We start from the raw sequence: 24,200 nt of genomic DNA, 5'->3' as shown, positions 1-24,200 counted from the left end.
TTCCAGGAGTCCAACCCAAAGTGTCTCAAAGCATTAATGGGTCTCACTGAAGTCCATCCCCAACACAGGCTCCTCATGGACTCCTTGGAAGAAAGAACTGGATGCCAGGATCGCCCAAAACCGTCTCAGAGAGTCAGAGAGGAAAGGAAAATCCAAACTACCTTTAAAACCTTGAGTATCTCAATGTATTAATGAGACCCACTGAGTGTCAATATAAAGCTCTCAAGGGACTCATAAATGTAGATAATTGAGGCCATGATTGCATAAACTACTAGAAGAGTTGGTGTCAAAAGGGAACCTCCAAGTACCTTAAAAAAAGTGAAGTATCTTGAAGCATTAATTAGCCCCAATGAGTGTTGTTACTGACAGAGCCTCTCAAGGGACTAATTAAAGCAGATAATTGGAGGCCATGATTGCACAAAGCTCTCAGGGACTCCAAGGCAAAAGCAAAACCCAAAGTCCTCTGAAAAACCTGCAGTTCCTGGGAGCATGAAGGAGCCCCCAGGGCCATTCCTGACCAAGGCTCCCCAGGGACTCGTCCCAGCACATCCCTGAGGCCACTGGGATGTGGGGGGATGCTGAGGGCAGGACAAGGGGTGACAGTGGCCAGCCTTGCTGGGGCTGTGCCAGGAGGCCCCAGTGGCTCAGGACAAGGTGTCTCCTCCCAGCCCTTGGTGGCACAGACCCTGCTGTGCCCCAGGGCACCAAGACATGGCTTCTCTTTGTCTTCACTTGTCATCACTGCCTCCAATTTCCTGCTCTAACTGGAACCTGGGGACACTTTCTCAGTTGTGTCCCACTGTGGGACCCATTAAAACTTTAGGAAATTTTGGAGTTTGATTGTGACTTGGAGTTCTTGAGAGGCTTATTCAGCTCCCTGTCACAGACTGATGTTCAGAGACTCAGCCCCAATCCCAAGAGGGTCATTAAAGCCCTTGTGATGTGTCTGTGCTGCTGAGCTGGGCTGGGCTCCTGGCTCAGAAGGCGATCCTGGCAACCAAGAAGAGCTTCAAAAACACATTTCTCTTCATGAACAGCTCTTCTCCCAGCTCAGCAGGGCTGGGGCCCTGCCTGCAGCCACCCCAGGCACAGCACAGAGGCACAGAGAGCTTCAATCAGTCAGGGCTGGGAAGATGCTCACAAGTGACTGGGGCAGAATCACTCCCAGCCCTTGGCACAGGAAGCCTCTGGCTGCAGGACAATGCAGCTGCAGCTGCTGCAGTGATCTCCTAAAGCTGCAACATCCCAATGCCTGCAGACTGTGTGAGTACATTCTCTGATGATCTCTTGTGTAGAGCAGCCAGGGGTGCCCAGGGCTGTGGTGCAGAGCAGGGTCCTGCAGCCCAGGGCGCTGTGCTGGGGCAGGGACTCTGCTGCCTGCCAGGGACAGCTCTCAGTCAGCCCTGGGAGGTGCTCCTAGCACTGGGGGACAATCTGGGTGGAAGGAGACAGCTGGTGAGGCTTGGAAGGGTTGTCTTTGTGTGGTGAGGATAGTGCAGGGCTGCTCTCAGCATGACTTTTGACTGCAGAACATTTCCAAGGAGATTAAACAGGGAGCACAGTGAGGCAGGGGCTGCATAAAAGGGAAAGTCCTGCTTTATTAATCTACTGCACTGGGCTGCATTGCTGGGAGATTGCACATTGATATTCATCTCTCAGTTCAGGTTGAGAAAAAATTCTTAAAATTCTCTTAGATCTCAATAAACCAGGCAATGAAAGAAATCAGCACAGGACCCCATACAGGAAGGATCACTTTCGCTTTTCCAGCCTCCTCAGGGTTGTTGTGATGTTGCCATCAGAGCCTGCAGAGGCAGAACTGGCTCAGGGCTGTGCCCTGTGCTGGGAGGGGAGTGCAGGTCAGAGCTGAGCCCCCAGGGCTGGGCTGGGCTCTGGCAGCACTGGCAGGGCCCAGCCCTGGGCACAGGGAAGCAGCTGCTGGCAGGGACAGCTCCAGGCAGCAGAGCCCTGGGCAGGCAGTGGGGGGAAAGTGCCACCAAGTTGGGCTGGGATATTTCAAGTCCTCTCCAAACTGAACTGTTCCATGATTATTTTTTTACAGATCTTCATGCCAAGACACAGCAAATGTCCAACAGCAGCTCCATCAGCCACTTTCTCCTGCTGCCATTGGCAGACACGCGGCAGCTGCAGCTCCTGCACTTCTGCCTCTTCCTGGCCATCTCCCTGGCTGCCCTCCTGGCCAACGGCCTCATCATCAGCACTGTAGCCTGCGGCCACCACCTGCACACCCCCATGTTCTTCTTCCTGCTTAACCTGGCCCTCACTGACCTGGGCTCCATCTGCACCACTGTCCCCAAAGCCATGCACAATTCCCTCTGGGACACCAGGAACATCTCCTATGAAGGATGTGCTGCTCAGGTGTTTATGCTTATCTTTTTCCTTACATCAGAGTTTTTCCTCCTGACCATCATGTGCTACGACCGCTACGTGTCCATCTGCAAACCCCTGCACTACGGGACCCTCCTGGGCAGCAGAGCTTGTGCCCACATGGCAGCAGCTGCCTGGGCCAGTGCCTTTCTCACTGCTCTGCTGCACACAGCCAATACATTTTCCCTGCCCCTGTGCCATGGCAATGCCCTGAGCCAATTCTTCTGTGAAATGCCCCAGATCCTCAAGCTCTCCTGCTCCAACTCAAACCTCAGGGAACTTCTGCTTCTGGCTGTCGGTGCCTATTTAACTTCTGGATGTTTTGTGTTCATTGTTTTCTCCTATGTGCAGATCTTCAGGGCTGTGTTGAGGATCCCCTCTGAGCAGGGACGGCACAAAGCCTTTTCCACCTGCCTCCCTCACCTGGCCGTGGTCTCCCTGTTCTTCTGCACTGTCATGTTTGCCTACCTGAAACCCCCCTTCATCTCCTCCCCATCCTTGAATCTGGCCCTGTCAATTCTGTACTCAGTGGTGCCTCCAACCCTGAACCCCCTGATCTACAGCCTGAGGAACCAGGAGCTCAAGGATGGCCTGAGGAAAATGATAATGAATGCCTTTCAGAAGCAATAAACTTTCATTCTCCTGTATAGCTATTATGATATTACTCATTAATGCCCACTCTGTGTTTTTTATGCTTGCACAGGTATAATATTTTTTAGAATTTGTTCACAGGAAAATCTTTGTACCATTTTTAATTCAGTACTTGCATTTCTAGTGTGAACTACATTCTGTATAAACCAAGAGTTCTACTACCTATGTGCTTATACAAAATAAAGAACTCTGTATTGCCCTGTTCTCCTGACATTTTTCCTCCTGACTTCTCTGGGGCTGCAGGGTCGGTGCCTCTGGGCAGAGCTGGAGAGAAAAGGAAACCCCTGTGCTCCTCACTGCCAGGCAGCCCCAGGACTTCTGCTCCATAACCTCCCCTTCCTTCACTTCCACAGTGCCCTTCAGAGCCCCTGTGTTGGTTTAAGGCCTCAGGGCTCTCTCATCTCAGTCCCTGTCCTGCTGTGTTACTGTCCAGGGACTGCAGGGAGGGACAGGCCATGGGCACTGGTGGGACAGAGCTGGGCTCTGCAACTGCATTTCCATCATGCAAGGGCATCTCCCCAGTGCAGGGTCTGAAAGCTTCAATCTCCTTCCCAGTTTGCTCTCAAGGGTGTTCCCAACACAGCGCCCTGGAAAGGAGAACAGCAGTGACCAGCAGAAGTGTGGCAGTGTTCAGGGTGGGGCTGTCCCAGCAGTGCCCTTGCAAAGCCAGCACCACTCCCAGCAGTGGCCTCTCACCCCAGGGCACAGAGGTTGTTCTCTGCGTGGAGGGACATCAAGTGACAGGGTCAGGAGTCTGTGTTTGCAGTGCAGGGACATTCCACAGCCCTGAACATCCTGTGTGTGTGTGAGGGGACATAAACCAGTGAAAAAACACCTGCAGCTGTTCCTGGAGTTCCCAGAGAGTAACATCACCTGGGAGCCCCTGGATGCAGGGCTGGGATGAGCTCCTGTGCCCAGAGCTCCCCGTGTCCATCCCTCCAGCCGTGGGGCACCTCAGACAGGGGCAGGGCAGGGTGACACCCACAGGGCTGAGGTCCCTGCCAGGCTCTGGCAGTGGCAGCAGAGCCCAGGGAGCCCCTGCCCGTGCTGCAGTGAACTGTGTGTGTGTGTGTGCCAGGGAAGGACTCGTGTCCCTGGACACCCCTGGGGCTGTGAGCAGGGCATGAGCCCAGCTCAGGGCTGGGCACCTGACAGAGCCCTGACATTGCTGGGTGTGCCCCTAAGAGCAGAGTTGGGCAAGGTGACTGTGATTAAACCCCTCTGGGGATCAAGTGACAGCCAAGTGTCTCTGTCACTTTTCCTCATTAATCAGAAAACAAGAGAAAATATGATGAAAAGATTAGGGGTCACCATAAAGAGAGATTACTGTTAAGGGGACTAAAAAAGCAAAGGCCATATGCAGAAGCAAGGAAGATCATGGAGAGACAAGAATTCAGCACACGTAGTGTTTGCTTTGGAAGACAAATGTATTAATACAGAAAATCCAGAGACCCTCTTGTCCCCCTCAATTCCCTGTTGATCAGGACATCCCATGGAATGGAAGATCCCGTGTGTCAGTCCAGCCCAGCTGTCCCATCCCTATGTCCCCAGGAACATTTGCCCACCCCCAGGACATTGGTTGGGGTTTACAGAGATGCCTCATGTGGGGCCAGCCCTGATCAGGAGCAGCCAAAGCCTCGGGCTGGGACCAAACCCACTCCAGCCACGAGAGCCAAGCACAGCAGGACAGGAGCTGCTCTGGGCAAAGGGAACTCCATCCCAGCCACACCCACACCAAGGGGGATCAGGGGGCTCTTCCCACCTCTGTTATTCCACCATTCAGTGAATCTTTTCCTTGGAGAGATCTTTGAAGGCAGAATTGGCAGAGAGGCAGCAGCAGAGCTATAAAATGCACCAATACAAACACAGCAGCTCCAGTGAGGAATGAACCCTCCCAGGGCAGTGCTGTGGCAGGAGAAGCAGCCAGGAGGAGGAGGATGAGCTCAGTGCATGTGTGTGTCCCAAGGCACAGAGGGTGAGGGTGGGCAGAGATCAGGGCAGGGCTGGCAAAGACAGGGCAGAGGCAGGGGCAGCGAGATGGGAGTGTGCAGCCTGCAGGGACACAGAAGCAGCTGTGGGACAGCGCAGGACAAGCTGTGCTGGACATGGCCAAGGACTCTGGCAGGGCTGGAAGTGCCCAGGAGAAGCCAAGTCTTTGTGCCCTGGGGCACAGCAGGGTCTGTGCCACCAAGGGCTGGGAGGCAACACCTTGTCCTGAGCCACTGGGGCCTCCTGGCACAGCCCCAGCAAGGCTGGCCGCTGTCACTCCTTGTCCTGCCCTCAGCATCCCCCCACATCCCAGTGGCCTCAGGGATGTGCTGGGACGAGTCCCTGGGGAGCCTTGGTCAGGAATGGCCCTGGGGGCTCCTTCATGCTCCCAGGGACTGCAGGTTTTTCAGAGGACTTTGGCTTTTCCTTTTGCCTTGGAGTCTCTGAGAGCTTTGTGCAATCATGGCCTCCAATTTTCTCCTCCAAGACTCCAGGAGGAGCCTGTGTTGATGATGGACCTCAGTGGGACTGACACTGAAACTGCATGGAAAACAGGAACTCCTCAACAACATCTTCTCAGTGTTACGGAATTTAGGCATTACTTTCTTCTGGCCAGGATGTTTTTGTGCCCAGCATGTGCAATAGAAATCATTCCATCCACACATGCCTGGCTTGGGCAGTGAAAATCACTCCGTCATACATGGTTCTTTACTAGGGTTTTCACATATTTATACAGACAAAACCCAAAGAAATTCATATTCATTGATCTTAATTTACACAATTCTTAGTATTCAATCTCCTGTTGCTTATTGATCCCTTTGCCCTTGGAGTGAATTAGGCCCTCATTTGATTCTCTTACCAATCTTTTCCCAGACCAGGTGTCTCCAACCACACTGGGGGTGATGTTCATTAATGTTCATTTACCTCCTCTGTATCTTCAGCTACTCCCAATCTGTAGATGTTAAACTCATCAGGCCTCACCCAACCTTGGTGAACGGAGTCTTTTGAAGAGAAACTTCAATTCCCCTCCTCCTGGGCAAATGCGAACAAAATCCTGACTGAAGTTCCATTAAAAAATTTAAATTTGTATCATTTGCAGCAACTCCATTATGTTCCTTACTGTCCCAATTCTGTCCTTAGTTCCATGAGGGCACACAGTGTCACAACAGCCCCTTCATTCCATGAAGCCCTGCAGTGTCACAAAGGTCTCTAGAATTCCATGAGGCCCCACAGTGTCACAAGGTCCCCTCGGTTCCATGTGTCCTGCACTGTTACATGAATCCTGAGCTCCATGGGGTCTTGTAGTGTCACCATGGTCTCCTCAGTTCCATGGTGACACAGTTGCCCAAATGTCTATGGTACCACAACTGCCTCTTTGTCCCACGAGGCCCCACAGTGTCACAGAGGCCCCTTGTTTCCATGACACCGTGTAGTGTCACAATGATCTCCATGAGTCCATACAGTCCTGCAGTGTCACAATAAAACTTTTGTCACTGAGGCTCCACAGTGTCACCATGGCCCCTTGGTTCCATGGAGCCCCACGGTGTCACTGTGGTCCCCTTGGCTCCACAAGACCCTTTGGTTCTAGCAGGTCTTGATGTTTCAAAATGCTCGCCATGATTTCATGAGCACCCTGTGTCACAACAGACTCTTGGTTCTGTGAAGTTCTTCAGTGTCACAAAGGCCCCTTGGTTCCATGAGGTTTGGTAGAGTCACAATTCACTCCTTGGTTCCATGAGGCCCTGCTGTGTCACAATGCCCATGGTTCAATCAGTTTCCACAGTGTCATCACGGTCTCCTTGGATCCACAGGATCTCAATGGTCTCCTTGGTACCTTCCTGCTCCAATGTCTCAAAGGCTTTTTGGTTCCATGAGGTTCCACAGTGTCACAAGGGTCTCCTTGGTTCCATTAGGATACAAGACCTTTGCATAAATGCTGAGCAACACCAGCTTAACACACCTGGGAACATCTGTCTGCATTCAAAAGAGGGATTGAAGGTGAGAATGGCACCAGCAGCTTCCATTTGCAACAGAGATCCAGGGAAAGGACAAGGACGGAGAATTCAGCTGAAAGACTCAGAGGATTCACAGAATCACAGAATCCCTAGGTCTGAAGAGACCTTCAAGATCATCTAGTCCATCTCATGCCCTAACACTTCAACCAGACCATGGCACTGAGTGCCATATCCAGGCTTTTTTAAACACATCCAGGGATGGTGTCTCCACCAACTCCCCAGGTAGATCATTCCAGTACTTTATCAACCTTTCTGTAAAAAGCTTTTTCCTAATATCCAACCTATATTTCCCCTGATGCAGTTTAAGACTGTGTCCTCTCATTCTGCCGGTTGCTGCCTTGAGAAGGAGACCAACCCCAACCTGACTACAACCACCATTCAGGGAGTTGTAGAGTGATGAGGTCTCCCCTGAGCCTCCTCTTCTTCAGGATAAACATCCCCAGCTCCCTCAGCCACTCCTCACAGGACTTGTGTTCCAGACCCCTCACCAGCCTTGTTGCCCTTCTCTGGACATGCTCCAGCCCCTCCATGTCCTTCCTAAATTGGGGACCCAGAACTGGACACAGCACTCGAGGTGCTGTGCAACCAGTGCTGAGCACAGGGGAAGAATCACTGCCCTGCTCCTGCTGGCCACACCATTCCTGATCCAGGCCAGGAGTCATTGGCCTTCTTGGCCACCTGGGCACACTGCTGGCTCATGTGCAGCCTGCTGTCCATCAGTGCCCCCATGTCACTCTTGGAGCGGACACGACATACAAAAGGACTCACTACATTTCAGAAGGCAAATATCTGTTAATTACAACAGCTAGCTGTTGTACCCTCTAAAAACTTTACATTTTATTCATTGGTTACAATAAATCAACATAACCTTCATTGGTGTAAAACCATCTCCGCCTCTGTTTTTTCAGAAAACTTTTCTAATAATACTTTTTCAGATGCAGGTTTCTTCTTGCTTATATCCCTCCCCTTCCTCTCTTCTCAGTCTCCATACTACAGGTTTTCTTAAAATTCCTTTCAGAAGTAAACATTAGCTATTAACTCTCTCTGGCTCACAGACCAGCTGTAAGCCCCCTTCCATATTCCCAGGTCCCTTTCTGCCTGGCTATTTTCCAGCCACTCTGTCCCCAGCCTATAGCACTGCAGGGGTTGTTGTGGCCAAAGTGCAGGACCCAACACTTGATCTTGTTAAACCTCACCTTGTTGGATTTGGGCCCTGGATCCAGCCTGTCCAGGTCCCTCTGCAGAGCCCTCCTACCCTCCAGCACATCCACACTCACACCCAGCTTGGTGCCATCTGCACATTTGCTGATGCTGCACTCAATGCCCTCATCCAGATCATCAATGCAGATATTGAAATCCACGCTGGCTGGCTCTGATCCCTCAGCCATCCTGTAGGTGCCCTGTGATGGCACTCAAGGTGATCTGTTCCATCACCTCACCAGGCACCCAGGTCAGGCTGACAGGCCTGCAGTTCCCCACATCCTCCTTCCAGCCCTTCTTGGGGATGGGCTCACATTGGCACCTCCAGTCCTCTGGCACCTCCCTGCTGAGCCAGCACTGATGAGAAATGATGGAGAGCAGCTTGGGCAGCTCATCCAGCAGCTCCCTCATCCCCCTAGGATGGATCCCATCTGTTCCCAGAGACACCTGTGAGCATCTGAGTGGCTCAGCAGGTCCCCAGCTGCTTCCTCCTGGATTACAGGGGGTCTGTTCTGCTCCCTGTCCCCATCCACCAGCTCAGGAGAACACTGGTACTGAGGACATCCTGTCTTATTGTTGAAAACTGAGGCAACTAAGGTTGAATACTTCAGCCTTTTCCTCATCTTTGGTAACCATATCTCCCCCCATAAGGAATGGAGATTTTCCTTGTCCCTCCTTTTGCCATTAATGAGTTTATAAAATCATTTTTGTTATCCTTCACAGAAGCAGCCAAGTTAACTCCTAATTTCAGCTTTCATGTCTGATTTTCTTTCTGCATGACCTAACAACTTCTTTAAACATTTCCTGAGTTGCCTGCCCCTCTGTCCAAAGGTAATGCACCTTATTTTCTCCCTGAGTTCCTGGTAAAAGCTTCCTGCCTAGCCAGGCCAGTTATTTTCCTCGCTAGCTCACTTTCCTCTGTGAGTAAAGTAAGAGACAGACTGCCTCTGCTCCTTCAAGATTCTTTTCTTGAAGTGTCTCCATTCTTCGTGGAATCTTTTAAGAGCTGTTTCTTGTAAAAAAATCACGTCAATTATCCCCAAATCTGCATTCTGAATAGGCCAAAGTCTGCTCTCTGTAGGTCCAGTGTAGAAGTTTTGTTTTCCATTTTTGATTCTCCACCTTTGTTCATAGAATATTAAAAAACTGCATTATTTCATGGTCACTCTACCCCAAACAGCCTCTGAGCATCACATCTCCCTCCAGCCCTTCTCTGTTTGTGAACAGCAGGAGACTCAGCTTTCCTTCCAAGTAAGACGAGAAGGAATTTAGGTTTTAATCAAGGGCATATGATTTTTATTTTTCAGTTGAGAGAAGGGCTGACTGAAGCATTCCTTAAGTGATCTTGATGCTGAATGTCTCCTTAGGAGGTCTGGCCATGCAGAAGAATGAGCCCCTTGCAGGCCAATGCTATTTGGACAACCTGCTCCTCACCCCCAGCCTCACCATGTCTGACATTGCCTATCTGGGATTGACATCCTAAAACATAAAAAACCCCTATAAATTTATTATTAATATTGTAATTTAATTAAATAATAAAATATAATGATGCTTTTATTTTTATAATGCTATTATTCTTTTTTATACGTGATTTTTATATTTATATGAAAAAATCAATACATTTTTAGCAACCAGAAAAATTAATGGTCATTGGTTCTAAGTAACACGATTCCCTTCATGAATTAATTGACCACTATCGGCCATTAATTTCTCCCTGTTTATGATAATTACTTCTATTTTAATCCCTTTCTCATCTTTTTAATAATTTTCACAGACAGGATAAAGCGGGGCCTCTTTGGGATCCATGAAGACATTTCTGGGGTACATTTCAGGAAATTTTGGGTCTGGGGAGGGAATTTAGAGAGAACTTGAGACACTTCAGGGAGCCGAGTGGTCACTTAAGGATTCTGAGAGAAACTTCAGAGTCCGGGGGAGCTCTTGGGGGTCCAGGGGGGCACTTGAGGGTCAAGGAGGAGAATCTGGGGCCATTCGGGGTCCGGGCGGGCACTTGGGGGGCTCTAACGGGGCTCTCTGGGGCGCGGGGGGTGATGGGAGTTGTAGGCACAGGTATAATGTGGTTCAATGGGGACGCAGAGCATCATGGGAGTTGTAGGTGCAGCTACAATGTCTCTCTGTTGTGCGCGGTGCATGATGGGAGATGAAGTCATGGCTGCAATAGCACTCTATGGGAACCACGGAGCATGATGGGAGCTGTAGTCACGGAAGTGGCTCAGCTGAGGCGTTTGGGGGTCCGGGAGGGCACCTGGGGGACACTTTTGTGTCCGAGCAGCGACTTGAGATCCTCAGGAGGGAACGTGAACGGTTTGGGAGCACTTGGGGGGAGCTTGGGGAGCTCTCACCGGGCTCTTTAGGGCACAGGGATGAGCAGGAATTTTAGGTACGGAACTGTGTTATGAGGGACTCTGAGGCCATGGGGGATGACAGGAGATGAATTCCCAGAAGTGACTGTAACGGGTATCTGTGGGGTTGGGAGCATTCAGGGGATCTGGGGACACTTTTATGGGGTCCCAAATGGGTGCTGAGGAGGCAATTCGGAATCCTGGAGGGTCTGGGGGACACTTAAGGGACATGTGGTGTCAGGACACCGGGGTTCTGTGGGGCGTGGGGCATGAGAGGCGTTGTAGTCCCAGCTCCAATCAAGCTCTGTCAATACCAGGATGTCCCTGTATTTTTAAGTGCAGCTCAGAGTCCATCCCAGTCCATCCAGATTCCCCCTCAGTACTTCCCATCTTGTCCCAGTGTTCCCCAGTATATCCCAGTGTGTCTCTGTGTATCCCCACATTCCATCCCAGCCCACCCAGATTCCCTCTCAGCATTCCCAGTGTTCCCCAGTATGTCCCAGTCCTCCCCAGTATCACTCTGAGTATGTCCCATTGTCTACCACACAATTCCCAGTGTTCTCCAGTATGTCCCAGTGCTCCCCAGTGCTCCCAAGGAAACTTGAACTTCTCCCAGTTTTCGTGGCACCCAAACCCAGCAGTGGGGTCGGTGCAGTGTCCATGGCCACAGCCCCTGGCACTGGCCCAGGGCAGGTTGGGATGATGATCCACCCTCACAGCTGGCCCAGGGCAGCTCTGCAGTGGTTTTGGTGTTACCTTGGGCTGGCACACACCTGAGGAGTGTGTCTGTTTGCAGTGGGGAACATTAGGAGTCTTAGATTGCTTCAAAAAAAAAAAAAAAAAGAAAAAGAAAAAGAAGAAACCCCTCTTTGCCAGACCGCCTAAGGAGAGACCCTGGATCAACATCAATCACAGAATGCTGCAATCACCTCTGCTCTAAAGAGAACAGTAATAAAATACACCCCTGAAAATAGGAATGGATATTTCTAAGAAGCTCTTTGAAATATTTCCCCATATCTGGAGTTGAAAACCTTCCTAATGAACTGCACCAGACCAGAGGGAAATCAAGGCAGAGCCATGGTTTGTCAGGACTTGCTTGATCCCAATGAGCCCCGTGGTGCATTTGGTGCTGCCAAGCAGCTCCAAATAATATTTTGGAAATATTGGCTCTCTCTCTACAGCGCTGCCTTTGCCAGGAGCCTGGCCCAGCTCAGCAGCACAGACACAGCACAAGGATTTTAATGACCCTTTGTAAGGGTCGGTCCGAAGTTCCCCTCGACTTTGCCTCCCGACCGTCGCAAGGAGACCTTGAGGACCCCACCCAGACTGACTCCGAACAATGGTTTACTGGCGGGGCCAGGTGGATGCTCGTGACTGTGTGCTGGTGTATTGTGTTCACTGGACCGTGCTGTCGTGGCACCAACCAGAGACTGTGTTGCATCAACTGAGGACTGCTTGTCCGTACCTGTCTCCTGCAGCACCACACAATGGTCCATAAATATTCCCACCTTTTGGCCAGAGGCCACTCGCTTTGGAGAAGGACTATAAAAGAGCGACCCTCTGGAAAGAACCCTTTGAGATCTCTCCACTGATGAAGACCCCTGAGATCTCCCCACGGACGAGGACTCGTCTATCGGATGACCCGCGAGGACGCCCGTCTCGTCTGTTGGTAGCTATTCTCCCATCCCTTCCTTTCCTTCCCCTTTCCTTATCCTGTACCTCTCCCCTTTACCGTAACTGAATGGTTGGCATTTGATGAAATGCATTGCTGTTGTTGACTAAACTGATTTTCTGTTGTTGAATAAACTGATTTTGTCCCCTGCATTTTGCCTGTTTGCACCTTTGAGATCAAAAGAACCATCACGACCCCCGCTCTGCATTAATAGCGGATCATGACACATGCCAAGTGGCTTTTCCTTCCTGGGCAGTTCAGGGAACAGTGAGAGGGTGTGGGGAGGGCTGGCAAAGAGGGCAGGGCACCAGGCCATAGGGAGGGGTGGGGCTGCTGTTTCTGGGAGCAGGAGCAAGGCAGGATGCCTGCATGGTGATGGAGAGGTAACATCTGGTGCCCAGAAAAAGGCATATGACCAACATTGAACTTGTCAACTTCCGTGTCAAAATGGGCTCTTGGAGGACATTGAGCTGTTTTCCCTGGGTAGTTTGATCAATTGCATGGAAGGGGGAAGGATGAAGAATTTGGGCAGTGTTTGAGGCAAAATGGCATTTTGCCACTTGTGATTTCCTCCCAGCTTTTGCCGAGGGGTGACAGCTCCAGCCCTGCAAACCACTCCCTTTTGCAAGGCACACTCAGACCTTGCTGGAAGCTCAGGGTTCTTGAAGGGGCTGCTGCAGTTGGCAACAGGAGCTGCTGTTGAATTTTTCACGTTGCTTAACCCCCCAACCCAAATCCCACCAAGAGGAAGGACAGAAAACGATTTCCGTGGAAGAAGGGAGGCCAAAAGCTTGGAAAAGGATGAAAGAAACACGCCGATGATGGTAACAAGAAAAAGATTTATTTTTGGCAGCAAATGAACACCTGCCGCCCTCCAGCCCTCCCAGATGGGCAGGCCCAGCAGTGCCGTTTCCATGGCATGAGGTGCTGGGAGCCTGGGGAGAGAAGCCAGAAAGCCACGGTCAGTCACAGAAGGCTCCTGTCCCCCCTGTCCCACCAGGGCCTGTGCGTGGGCCAGGCTGCTGGCTGTGCCCAGAGTCCAAACCTCCCAACCCATTCTCTCATTTTTAGAGGAGAGCAGCAGGGCAGGCCACGCTCCACCTCTTCTGCTTAAGCAGGGCACAGCAACCTCCTCAGCAGTTGCAAGAGCGAGATTCTCGTGTGCCCACTCCCATCTGCCCCTGTGCCACCTGTGCTGTGGAGCTGGGTACCCACCTCTGCAGAGCTGCTGCCAGGAGAGGAGCTGATCCCACACAAGGTCCTCGTCCTTCTTGAAGGGGATGTCCCTGCACACCGTGGCTGCCCCGGGTAGTGTTGGCACCTCTGTGGAGTGCGTCCAGTGCCGGCGCTTCCCCACCCGGTCTGGGCACAAGGTGCAATCTTCCTGGAAAAAACAAAGAACAATTGCATGAAAGTCAATTCAAAATGAGACCTAGAAAGAAGAAAAACCACCAAAGGTTATCAATGTTTGATGGCCCTGGGGAGGGTCTGACCACTCCATGCAAGAATTAAACCTCTCCCCAGGTGGGGAAAAACCCCACCTTTCCTGCCTGTAGGTCCACCCCTTCCTCAAGGGCCTGAAAAGCAAACCAGCCGGGGCATGGCTTTGGGACCCACCCCCCTCTGCTGTCCCCCATCCTCCTGGATGGATGCTTTTGTCAGGCAGGCTGCCCCCACCCCAGCCCACACCAGGCTGGCTGGCAGAAGCTGTAGGCGAGGCCAGGATCCGGCTCCCCTTCCACAACATCCATCACCTGTCCCACCAAAAAGCAGCTGGGCGGGCGGCGCAAAGATGCATATTCCCCATTGCCGCCGAGCAGGGAACCTCCGGCGCGTGGCCAGGCCGAGCCCTGGCATGCCTGGGAGCACGAGCATCCCCCCGCCCCTGCACCGGCTGGGGACTCATCTTGATTTCGTCGGGGCACAGAGCCTGTCCTGTCCTCCAGGAAGGGGCCACAACCAAAGCCCGTGGGCTTTGCCCCGCCAGCGGCCAGCTCGAGGATGGCGTTCTCCGGCTCCGCGTCGTGCTCCAGAAGAACACGCCAGCTGTGCCTCGGCTTGCGGGGACATCACGATGCCATTGAGCTGCAGGGGGATGTTTCCCCTTGTCCAGTCTGTGGCAACTTCACTGCACTGTGCCACCACTTCTCCAATAGGACGGGGAGCCCTGAGCTGCTCCCTCCACAACTCGCCGGGGACCCATGGAAGTGTCTCCTCGGCCGCGCTCTCTGCTCCGTGCCACGGCCACAGGGAAACGCTCTGGGGTTTGCTTTGAGCGCCATGAGACACGAGCAGCTGGAACTTGCTGGGCTCCTGGATCCTACTGTGCAGAGGGATGGATCTCTGCTGTCTCCTGGGCCACCTGGGGGTTCTGCAGCCAGGAATGCTCAAAGAGCTCTTCTAGGCATGGCCTGTCTGCAGGGTCCATGGATAAACACCACCTGATCAGGTGCTGGCACTCTGCAGAGAGAAACCAAAAACCACTGGTCACCTCCTGTCCATGCTCTCCCACATTCCACAGTGCCCACCCCACACTAGGAGTGCTCGGAGCTGCACCCTAAGCTTCCCATCCATCCTCCCTTTTGGAGCAGAGCAGCACACATGCCACCTCCTCCAGCTAAGTCCAGGAGATCAACCTCCTCCCTAGCTGCAAGAGCAGGACGCTTATGTGCCAGCTGCCATCTCCCAAGCCCATTCTTGCTCCCATGCCTTGAAAACATATCCCCACCTTGAGACACCCGGGGTGGCAAGAAGAACTGGCCCCGGATGATGTCCTCAGGGGTTTTGAAAGGAAGGTGCCCGCAGACCAGGTCATAGAGCAGGATGCCCAGGGACCAGATGGTGGCTGGCTGGCCATGGTAGCAGCCGAAGAGGATCCACTCTGGCGGGTTGTACTGAGGAGTTCCTATGGGACATGGGCACAGCTCATCAGGCCGATGCTGCTCCCTCCCTCCCAGCCAGCTCCACAACAGCCAGCCCCTGCCCCCGCCAAAAAACAACTTGGCTGCAGCCGGCTGAAGAAGGATTCCCCCTCCCTCCTCCGTCTTCCCCTGTGCCAGCAAAGGGGAGAACCTCCACTGCCCAGCTGGGCCCTGGCTTTGGGCTCACCTGCCATGTGGGTGTAGAACGTGTCCTGGAGGAAGGTTCCGCAGCCAAAGTCAATGAGCTTCGCCTCGCCCGTGGTCAGGTCAACGAGGATGTTCTCGGCCTTGATGTCGCGGTGCAGGACGCCGCGGCTGGTGCAGTGCCGCACGGCCTGCAGCACCTGGCGGAACAGCCCCCGCGCCACGGGCTCTGGCAGGAACCCCCCCGCGTCCAGCAAGTGCCACAGGTCCCGACAGCGCTCCGGACGCTCCATGACCAGCGCGAAGCCGTCGCGCAGCTCAAACCAGTCCAGGAGCCGCACGACGCCGCGGAAGCCAGGGCACGACACCATCCACAGCAGCACCAGCTCCAGTGGCACCAGGGCGCCCTTGTGCTGCGGGGGGACCGCGATGCCGTCAGCGGGGCCGATGCTGCGCCGCGCCTTCGGCACCCCCTGCCCGGCGCCACCGCAGCTCACATTGCCCGGCCCGGGACGCTGCGCGGCCCCCGCTCACTCCACGCTCGCTCCCCTCGCAGCGTCCCGGCTCCCACCCTGCCGGGCCTGGCCTCAGCCCCGCCCGGCACGCCCCGCCGGCTGCTCCCGCTGGCCCCGCTCACTCACCAGCCGCGCCCACTCCCAGATGCGATCCCGGCCCACTCGCTTGATGGCCACCTGCAAGCCAAGACAAGCGGCGGGCTGAGCTCGCCGCCCGCCGATCCCCCCCTCCCCGCTCCGAGCCGGCCCCGTCTCTTACCGGAGCGCCGTCGGCGAGCCGGGTCCCGGCGTAAACGCTGCCGCAGCCGCCCCTCCCCAGCAGCGGGCCCTCCCGGTAGAGCTGCTCCAGGGGAGGCTTCTCCGCCCGTGCGGACGGCACCGCGCTCTCGGCATTCTGCCCGGGGCACCCACTCGCCCCAGGCGCTGCTGCTTGCCCAGCCGACCCGGGCTCCGGCGGCTCGGGGCCGGCGGCCGAGCTGACGGGCGGCGGGGCTCGCACCGGGGAAGCTGCCGGCGACGGGGCGGGAGCCGGGCGGCTGCGGGGCGGCTCCGGGCGGAACCGCGGGAGGGGCCTCGTTCGGGGCCGGGGCCGGGCCAGGAACCGCGGCAGGCGGAGCCAAAAGGCGATGATGCTCCAGCACCACCACCAGCAGAGTGAGGAGCTCCTGCAGAGGCTCTTCAAAAGGCGCCTTGCGCAGCGCGGCATGAGCCGGGCTGGGAGAGGCGGAACACGGACGGAACGGGAGTAGAGGGAGTGTGAAAGGGAGAAGGGGACGGAGAGCGAGTCGGAATTCGAGCGGAAAACCGATCGAGAGAAGCGCTGCTGCTGCTGCTGCTGCCGCTGCTGCGGAGCCGCCGGGGCGCGCGGCCGTTCTTCCTCCGCGAGCCCAACGGAGGAGCGGCCGCGCGCCCCGCGGAACGAAAGAAACAAACAAAGAAATAAAAAACGAAGCTAATTCGTATTAGAGAAATAACCAAATAAAAAAATGTAGGCATAAAGAAGATTGCTGGCTTGTGGCTTTCTTCTTTGGGTGAGATGAAGCTTTTCGTGGAGAAGAATTGCCTCTTCTGACAGTTTTGCCAGTGTGAACAGGAGAAGAACATTTAAATTTCAAGTAGAAAAGAGAAATCTTGTGAGTATTGTCATCTGTCTTCATTCTCTGTTGAGATAGTTGCAGGCTGCCAAAAGACATTTTCTGCAATGTGGAACTTGGTCCCAGGTTTCTTTTGCTGCCAGAGGATGAGGAGGGGAGGTATCCCAGACTCATGGAGTCATGGCATGGTTTGGCTGGGAAGGGACCTGAAAGATCACATCGCTGCAACCCCCTGCTGTGGCTGGGGACCCCTTGCTCTAGACCGGCTTGTCTGGAGCTTCATTCAGCCTGGCCTCGTACACTGTCAGGGATGGGCATCCACAGATTCTCTGGGCAACGTGCTCCAGGAAAGTGGTTTTTTTTTCTGAATTTCTGTTCTAAACCTACTCTCTCTCTTTCAGTTTGGATCCATTCTCCCTTTTGCTGTCTCTGCCTGCCCTTGTACAAAAAAACCTTGTCCGGCTTTCTTTTAGGTTGACGTCAGGTACTGGAAGGCCACAGTTCAGTAAAGCCTAAGCCTAAGCCTCAGTCTCTTTTCCAGGCTGAAGAAGCCCAGCTGTCTCAGGCTTTCCTTGCAGGAGAGCTGCTCCAGCCCTCGCAGCATCTCGCTGTCCCTCCTGGGCACCTGCTCCAGCGCGTCCCTGTCCTTGCGGGCCGTGCTGGGGAGCCCAGCAGAGCCGGACGCGGCCCTGCAGGTGCAGCGACAGCGGCTGCAGGAGACACGGCCCTGACAGCGGCTGCAGGAGCCGGCAATTGGCGATTGGCCGCCCGCTCCGCAGAGAGCCGGGGCGCGGGGCACGGCAGGAGTTTTAGGCACGGATCTGTGTTATGAGGTGCTGTGAGCTCGTGGGGGATGGCAGGAGATGAATGCCCAGAAATGGCTGTAACGGGCATCGATGGTGTGACAATTGATAAAAGATTCGTGTTGTGATAACTGTGATTCGTGCTAATTAAATTGTAATTATATTAGCAAAATTGTATTTAGATCAATAGAAGACAATTGTTACAGAGTGATGGGGGAGATGGGTGAGACAGGGCAAAGGACATCTTCCAGATGTTGGGAGTTGAAGAAGAAGGTTGGAAGAAAGTCAAATAAGAATAGTAGAAGGACGTAGGTCTGATAAGCAGCATCTAGAAATACAGCTTCAACCCTGAAATGGGCAAAAATGGGATGATTCCAAGCATGGGACTTAATTAGAGTCATGTTATGGAAAACATCTGCTCAGTCACACAGGGCGCCTGCGCTACCTGCAGGTCACACCTTGGTCACTGAGGAAGACGAGGAGCCTTCATCGGAAATAAGACCCTCAAAAGGAGGAGAGACCCCCTAACCCATTAGTAGACCATGTGCCGTGCAGTATAGTTATGTAGTTTTTAGGAACAGAAACTAGGAGGAGCTTTCTAGAAACTTCTGTAGCCTACAGTATGAAAGTAGGACTGGTAGCCTGGATGCTTTGGTACGAGAGGAAGGGCAGACCCCTCCCCGTACCCCCGGTCGGTTTTGCTTATGCTTTATATGAACCTCAATTATACTAAAACACTTACTCTCAAATTTTATCTATCCCAAATTATACAACTTTAATACTTTACTTGGATTGTATTCAATTTCAATAATTTTTGCAATAATCTTTAATACTTTTGATTGTATTCATTTATAATTGTTACTATTAAAAATTTGTTGTTACATTTAATCTTTGTTGTTTGATAAATTGGAAAAATAGAAAACCATTCATAACAATGACCATGTAGCTGTGCATCTTATTTCCGCCGCACTTAAAGGGTTAAAACCCCTTTCCACAGCTACAGACTCCCTTTCCCCTCAGACCTCTCCTGCTTTCCCAGCGACTGCCAAGGTCCCTCTGTGCCCCCTTGGCCGGCGACCACGGCGACGTCCCCAACCTGCCGGGCCCCTCGGGCAGCCCCGAGACCTCTTCGGTGGCCACGAACGACGAGGAAGCCCCGGGGCCACCGCCATCGCCCCCCGGATCCGCCGCCATCTCCCCCCGGATCCGCCGCCATCGCCCCGCGGATCCGCCGCCATCGCCCCCCGGGGCCGCCGCTCCCCCCGGCCGGGCCGGGCCGGGCCTGAGGCGGGCGCAGCTCCCGCCGCACAGCGCCTGCGCCACAGCAGCTCCGCTAGGCGGCGCCCCCCGCCCGGCGCTGAGGGGCCGCCGCCGCTTCCCGCCCTTGGCCGAGAGCTGCCGGCGATGGCGCCCGGCCGCCCTTCCAGCGGCGCCGTGGAGAAGGAAAAGCGGGTTAAATTGTTCGTTCCGCCCCGCCTGAGCGCTGGGCAGTGGTCTGTGGGCAGATCCCAGGTGAGCGCTCGGCCGCGGGGCAGCTGAGGGCAGCCCCCCCTACCCCGGGCCGCCCCTCGGGCTGTCTCCTGCCCTGGACTCATTTCTGTGCACATGCCTAGACTGGTGCCGGGGGAACATCTTCGGTTGGAATTTCAAAGACTTCTGCTGTTATTTTCTGTCAAAAAAGTGAAAAACGAGGTTCAGTTTCCTGGTAGATTTGAAAAAGTTCAGTAGAAGACTGTAAGAGACAATAAAGCAAAAGGTTACAACAGCCGGGTGCTTGGCATTCCGCCAAGAGCACACACAAACTCAGAAAACGCTTCCTTAAATGCATCAACCTGTTGCATATTTATAGACCTCTCATGCATTCTTCAAAATCACCCCCACCCCCCCAACGTGTAAATCAACATTTTTTTACCTTTTTTTTAGTTTTTTTTTTCTTGTGGCTCCTCCTTGTCAGCGCACTCCCTGATAACGGAGATCAGTAAATTCCTTCCCTGGAATTCTGGTGTTCATCAGCCCTGTCTTCATCCAGACAGGATAATCCAAGAGTGTGAAGAATTTCCTGATTATCTTTTTACAATTCTCTGATTTAATTGCATGAACAAAAGCTTTTTACATTACCATGTTATAGTCTAAAAAAATATATATCACACTGCTATTTTTAAGTGTCGTTAATAGCAGAACTAAAAGAAACTATATTCATACAGCAACATTTTCCAACATCATACATGCAGCATTCATTTTAATGTTTGCAAAAAGCCAATAATGTAATATGTGCTTATAACACAGCTGAAGGGACTCCTCTTGTCAGCCTGTGCTGTGTGTTGTAGCTGTAGCTCAGTGATGATAAATCCGTGTTTGGGGTGGCTCATTCAGCACCCAGAGCGAGCAGTGACCCCCTCAGATGCTCCCACTGCCGTTGATGTTTTGCTCTCACCAGATCAGGTGTGCAGTGAAAATGTTCCGTCCCCACTCTGAGTTATGGGAATTCAACAAGTTGTTTTTTCATGTTGAAGCTCCTAATGAAATGTGTTGGGATTCAAACAGGGTATTCTGACAACTGATGAGTTATGCTGTTTACAGGATTAACTTCTGTGACTTAAAAACCTTGTAAGAGGGTATTTTCATGCTGAAACATAATCAGATATGGTTTAGAACTGCCCTTGGAAGTAAAGCAAAAAAGAAATATCAGCTACTGGTCTTGAAAAAAGTAATTTGGCTTCTTGAGTCCTTTACCATGCACCAGTGCACAGACAGGCAGGAGCTGCTGAGTTCCCTGCATTGAAAGCTTCCCCTTTGGCCACAGTCAAAAATAATAATAAAGAAAACTGAAAAAAACCAAGTTTGATAAACCACTGTGAAATAAGAAGCAAGCAAGTTCCAAAGCTTTCATCAAAACCTTGGGCTTTGAAATTGTATAGGCAGCTGATTTATTAATGAAAAATTCTATTTTCACATCATCTGTAGGATTTTTGGGGTTTTTTTTCAGGATTTTATAATCCTTTTTTACAAATCTACCCCAATGAACTAATTTTTTAATTTGTGCAGGGTTTTAACAAATGCTTGGATGATGATTTTAAATTGCCATTCCATGTGTCCAACCATGGCAAAATCACTGATTCAGGTAAGACTAAATATTGGCCATGCACATTCTTTAAATTTTTTTATATTGTCGAGTTCTAATTTTTTTTTGAGTAGTCTTAGAGTTTAATATCTGATAACACTGTTAAATACAGTTTCACTGTTAGTATTTTTTAGAAATACATTGATCAAAATCTCTTCATGTTTCAGATATAATTTCACAGCAGGTCAAGCTTTGCTCTGAAGTAGATGAGGAGGTCAGCTAAGTATAAACTCTGCATATCTAATTTCTTGGGATCTTTGAAATTTGTTCCCAAACAGTGCTTAAAGCATTATTGAGTAGATATTTCAGGGCTGAAGGAAGTAGTCAAAAGGGAATCGTGTTTCCTGTCTCCTGCTTAAAGCTGAATCACATAGAGGAGATATTTGTGATTTAGTGAACATGCCTGGAGACAAATCCTTAACAATTAGGGTGATTGCAATGTTGGTTGTTGTTGTTGTTGTTTTTTCTTTATTTGAAGTGCCTGTGAAGTCTGTGAGTTTTAATTAGAGTAAGATTTAAAGATTTTCGTTGTATTTGTGTCTCCTGTGTGGTCTGTAATGCCTTTTGATACCTACATAGTGGATGCACAAAGATTTAAACTTTGCTTCCTGATCATATATAAGTTTATATCACCATCTGTGGAAAAATATTACTCTTGTGATGTTTCTAAGAGATAAAATATTTTATCTACAACAGTATTAATTAGATAGTATTTGAGATTAAATTGTGGAACCTGTTTTAATAGAATACAGAAACAAGGAATGACTTGTTCTCAAAACTCTACAATGAGGCTGAGAAGATCAAGCAGTGGAAGCTGACTATGGAATCAGAACTAAACCAGAAAGAAAGAAAACTCCAAGAAAGTAGAGAGATTATTGAAGCACAGAATAAAACCATTCAAGAACTGCAGGCCAGTATTGTACAATATGCATTGAATAGATGAAGTTAAGTGCTTCCTGATTTAGTATGACAATATTATTGATCCAATTAAATATTACAGAATGTTGCAGTTTGGTTTGTGCCTTGAGCAAATGATTGTTTTGAGAAGGTGTGTGCACCTGTCCTGTATGAGTGTGTGCATGAAGAATTTACCTGTAAGTGTCTCAGTTGCTGGTAAGTCATTGCTCATTAATTATTCTGCCTTTCATGCAAAAGATGACTCAGCATGCAATACCAGTTAAATAGACTTCTGTCTGCTGATACCCAAAATTACATTTTCATGTGGGATTTGAGAAGTCAAAGTGTATTTCTAATGTATTTTTCAATAACAGTGTCTTTTTGCATTTATTCCCTATGAAATTAGTTAAAAAATGATAAACTCTATTTGAAACTGGAAGATGAAATATGGGAGAAAGAAGATCTCCAGAAAGAGTGAGTAATGTAACCAAATAGATGTTTTTGTGGTGAAAATAATCAGTTTTCATATGGGCAGTTTCATATAGCAGTTAAATTGTGAAGGTCATTTACATTGTTACTCCTTAGGTACTTGGTATAAAATTTGTCCATTAAATATATATATATATTTATACTTAGTATAAAATACTGTGCACTCCTATGAAAACATGGTATTTTTCCTCCTTTAGAGCCACTGCTTCGATGCATCTGTGTACTCTGCTCAAGGAAACCTGCACTCTCTTCACAGAAAAGACCAGCAAATGTAAATACTTTTTATTTTTGATTTATGAGAGAAAATGAGATGTATGAAAGTACTTCTAGCTTGCTCTAAATTCACAGAAAAGTTCTCATGTTGTTCCAGATGTGTTCTCCAGCTGAGATTGGCTGGATGTGACTCTTAAAATGAGGAGTGAAATTTAAGTGGCTCACAAAACTAGAAGTGAAGCCACAGGTCTAACACACATCAGGTTTGTGATGCTAAATCCAGAGGATTTTTGGAGCCAGTCAAATCGTTTGCTGAAAGTTTCCAGGCCTGGGAGCTGTTTGGGTGCCTGAACACTGAGCCAGGTTTGAGGCAGTGCCAGACCCTGCTGAGCAGTGACAGCCACTCCAGAGCAGTGCAGCTCCCCTCGAGTCTGCTCAGCCCCCTGAGGGTTTTCAGTCCCATCCAGGGACTGTGAAGATATTGAGAGATATGAAGTGGCACTTCATGCCTGTTTTGAGGCAGTGGAATCTACTCTAAATTCCCAGCACACTTTAAGAAATTTCCAGAGCTGGCATTTCCTGTTTGCAGCATTTACACATTAGTGGGGAAAAAAGATCTTAACCCAAAGGTATAATGAGGAACTGGAATTCTTGTGTAACTCAACAAGTCAAGACAGTTTGATAACTTAATAAAGTTTAAATTCTTGAGGTATTTGAAACATGTTCTCGATTGGTAATTCTGCTTTATATGCAATGTAGAATTGTTATTGTAATCATTAAAATTTTACTAACTTGATCCTGGATATTTAAGAAGTGTCTATTTCTTTTTAGCCTTAATTCTAGAAATACTTGTGTATAGATGTATTGTTCTTTTTTGATAGCTCTGTTTCTTACTATTCTCTTCTATAATTGTTTTCTTAGGGAAAAATAGTATCAATTAAAAGAGTAAAAGGAAAGAAGGAAAATATGGACATGGAGTGTTGTTGTAATTTTATAATGACAGTTCTGTGGTCATAGGTATCTGCTGATAGGAAGAAATTCAGTGCTAAACCCTACATTACAGTTTATCAAATACTAACAGCTTTGATACATGATTATTCAACATTAATACTATAAGAATTAATATGGTTACATAAATTGATCCAGAATTACACTTGTCAAAAATATATATTGGGAAGGAAATCTAAAAGCTGAGCTTGCTTAATATTTCAATGAAATACACATTTTCCCTAGATTGTATGGCTTTTGGCACTGTATTTCATAATGCCTCATTTAATAAGAAATGAGCTGATAATTCCTTTTTAAATTCATTATGCTGATTAAGGAAAATGACTTGGACAGCTGGCATTCTTTTTCAAAAGAAAAAATTTCAAAAGAAAAAATTACAAAAATTCCTTCTTTGATAGATGAACAGGAAAGAGAAGAAACAAGACAATTGTATGAGGAACTTCATGGCAACATGGAAGTAAGTGACACAAGCTGGCTAAAAGGAATGTGAGTGTGGACATGCTGAGCTGATTACATGTTTATGTTGGGATACTTTCTGTGTCCATATCATGTCATGTGTGATGCAGGAAGTCAGGTTTTCAGTCCCTCTTCAAGAATTATTTTTGTATTACATAAAGCACATTCAATGGAGAAAGTGCAGCAGCGTGAGGGATGTAGATCCATGTGATGGGTGTGATATGTGGGATGTAGATCCATGTGATGGGTGTGATATGTGGGATGTGG

General features: G+C 50.3%; 1 long non-coding RNA gene across 1 annotated transcript; it reads right to left on the bottom strand.

Moving 5' to 3' along the window:
- Window positions 1-13,091: 13,091 nt before the first annotated feature.
- Window positions 13,092-14,106, bottom strand: LOC148218302 (uncharacterized). The gene is made up of 2 exons (XR_015800513.1): window positions 13,488-14,106; window positions 13,092-13,207 (listed from the first exon to the last, which is right to left on the bottom strand). It is a non-coding gene; the product is annotated as an uncharacterized LOC148218302 (long non-coding RNA).
- Between the last annotated feature and the right edge of the window lie 10,094 nt (window positions 14,107-24,200).

Source organism: Sturnus vulgaris, unplaced genomic scaffold (genome assembly GCF_052056855.1).
Source record: "Sturnus vulgaris isolate bStuVul1 unplaced genomic scaffold, bStuVul1.hap1 Scaffold_192, whole genome shotgun sequence".
NCBI lineage: Eukaryota > Metazoa > Chordata > Aves > Passeriformes > Sturnidae > Sturnus > Sturnus vulgaris.
The sequence above is the reverse complement of the archived record's forward strand: the minus strand, read 5'-3'. Positions and strand labels throughout refer to the sequence as shown.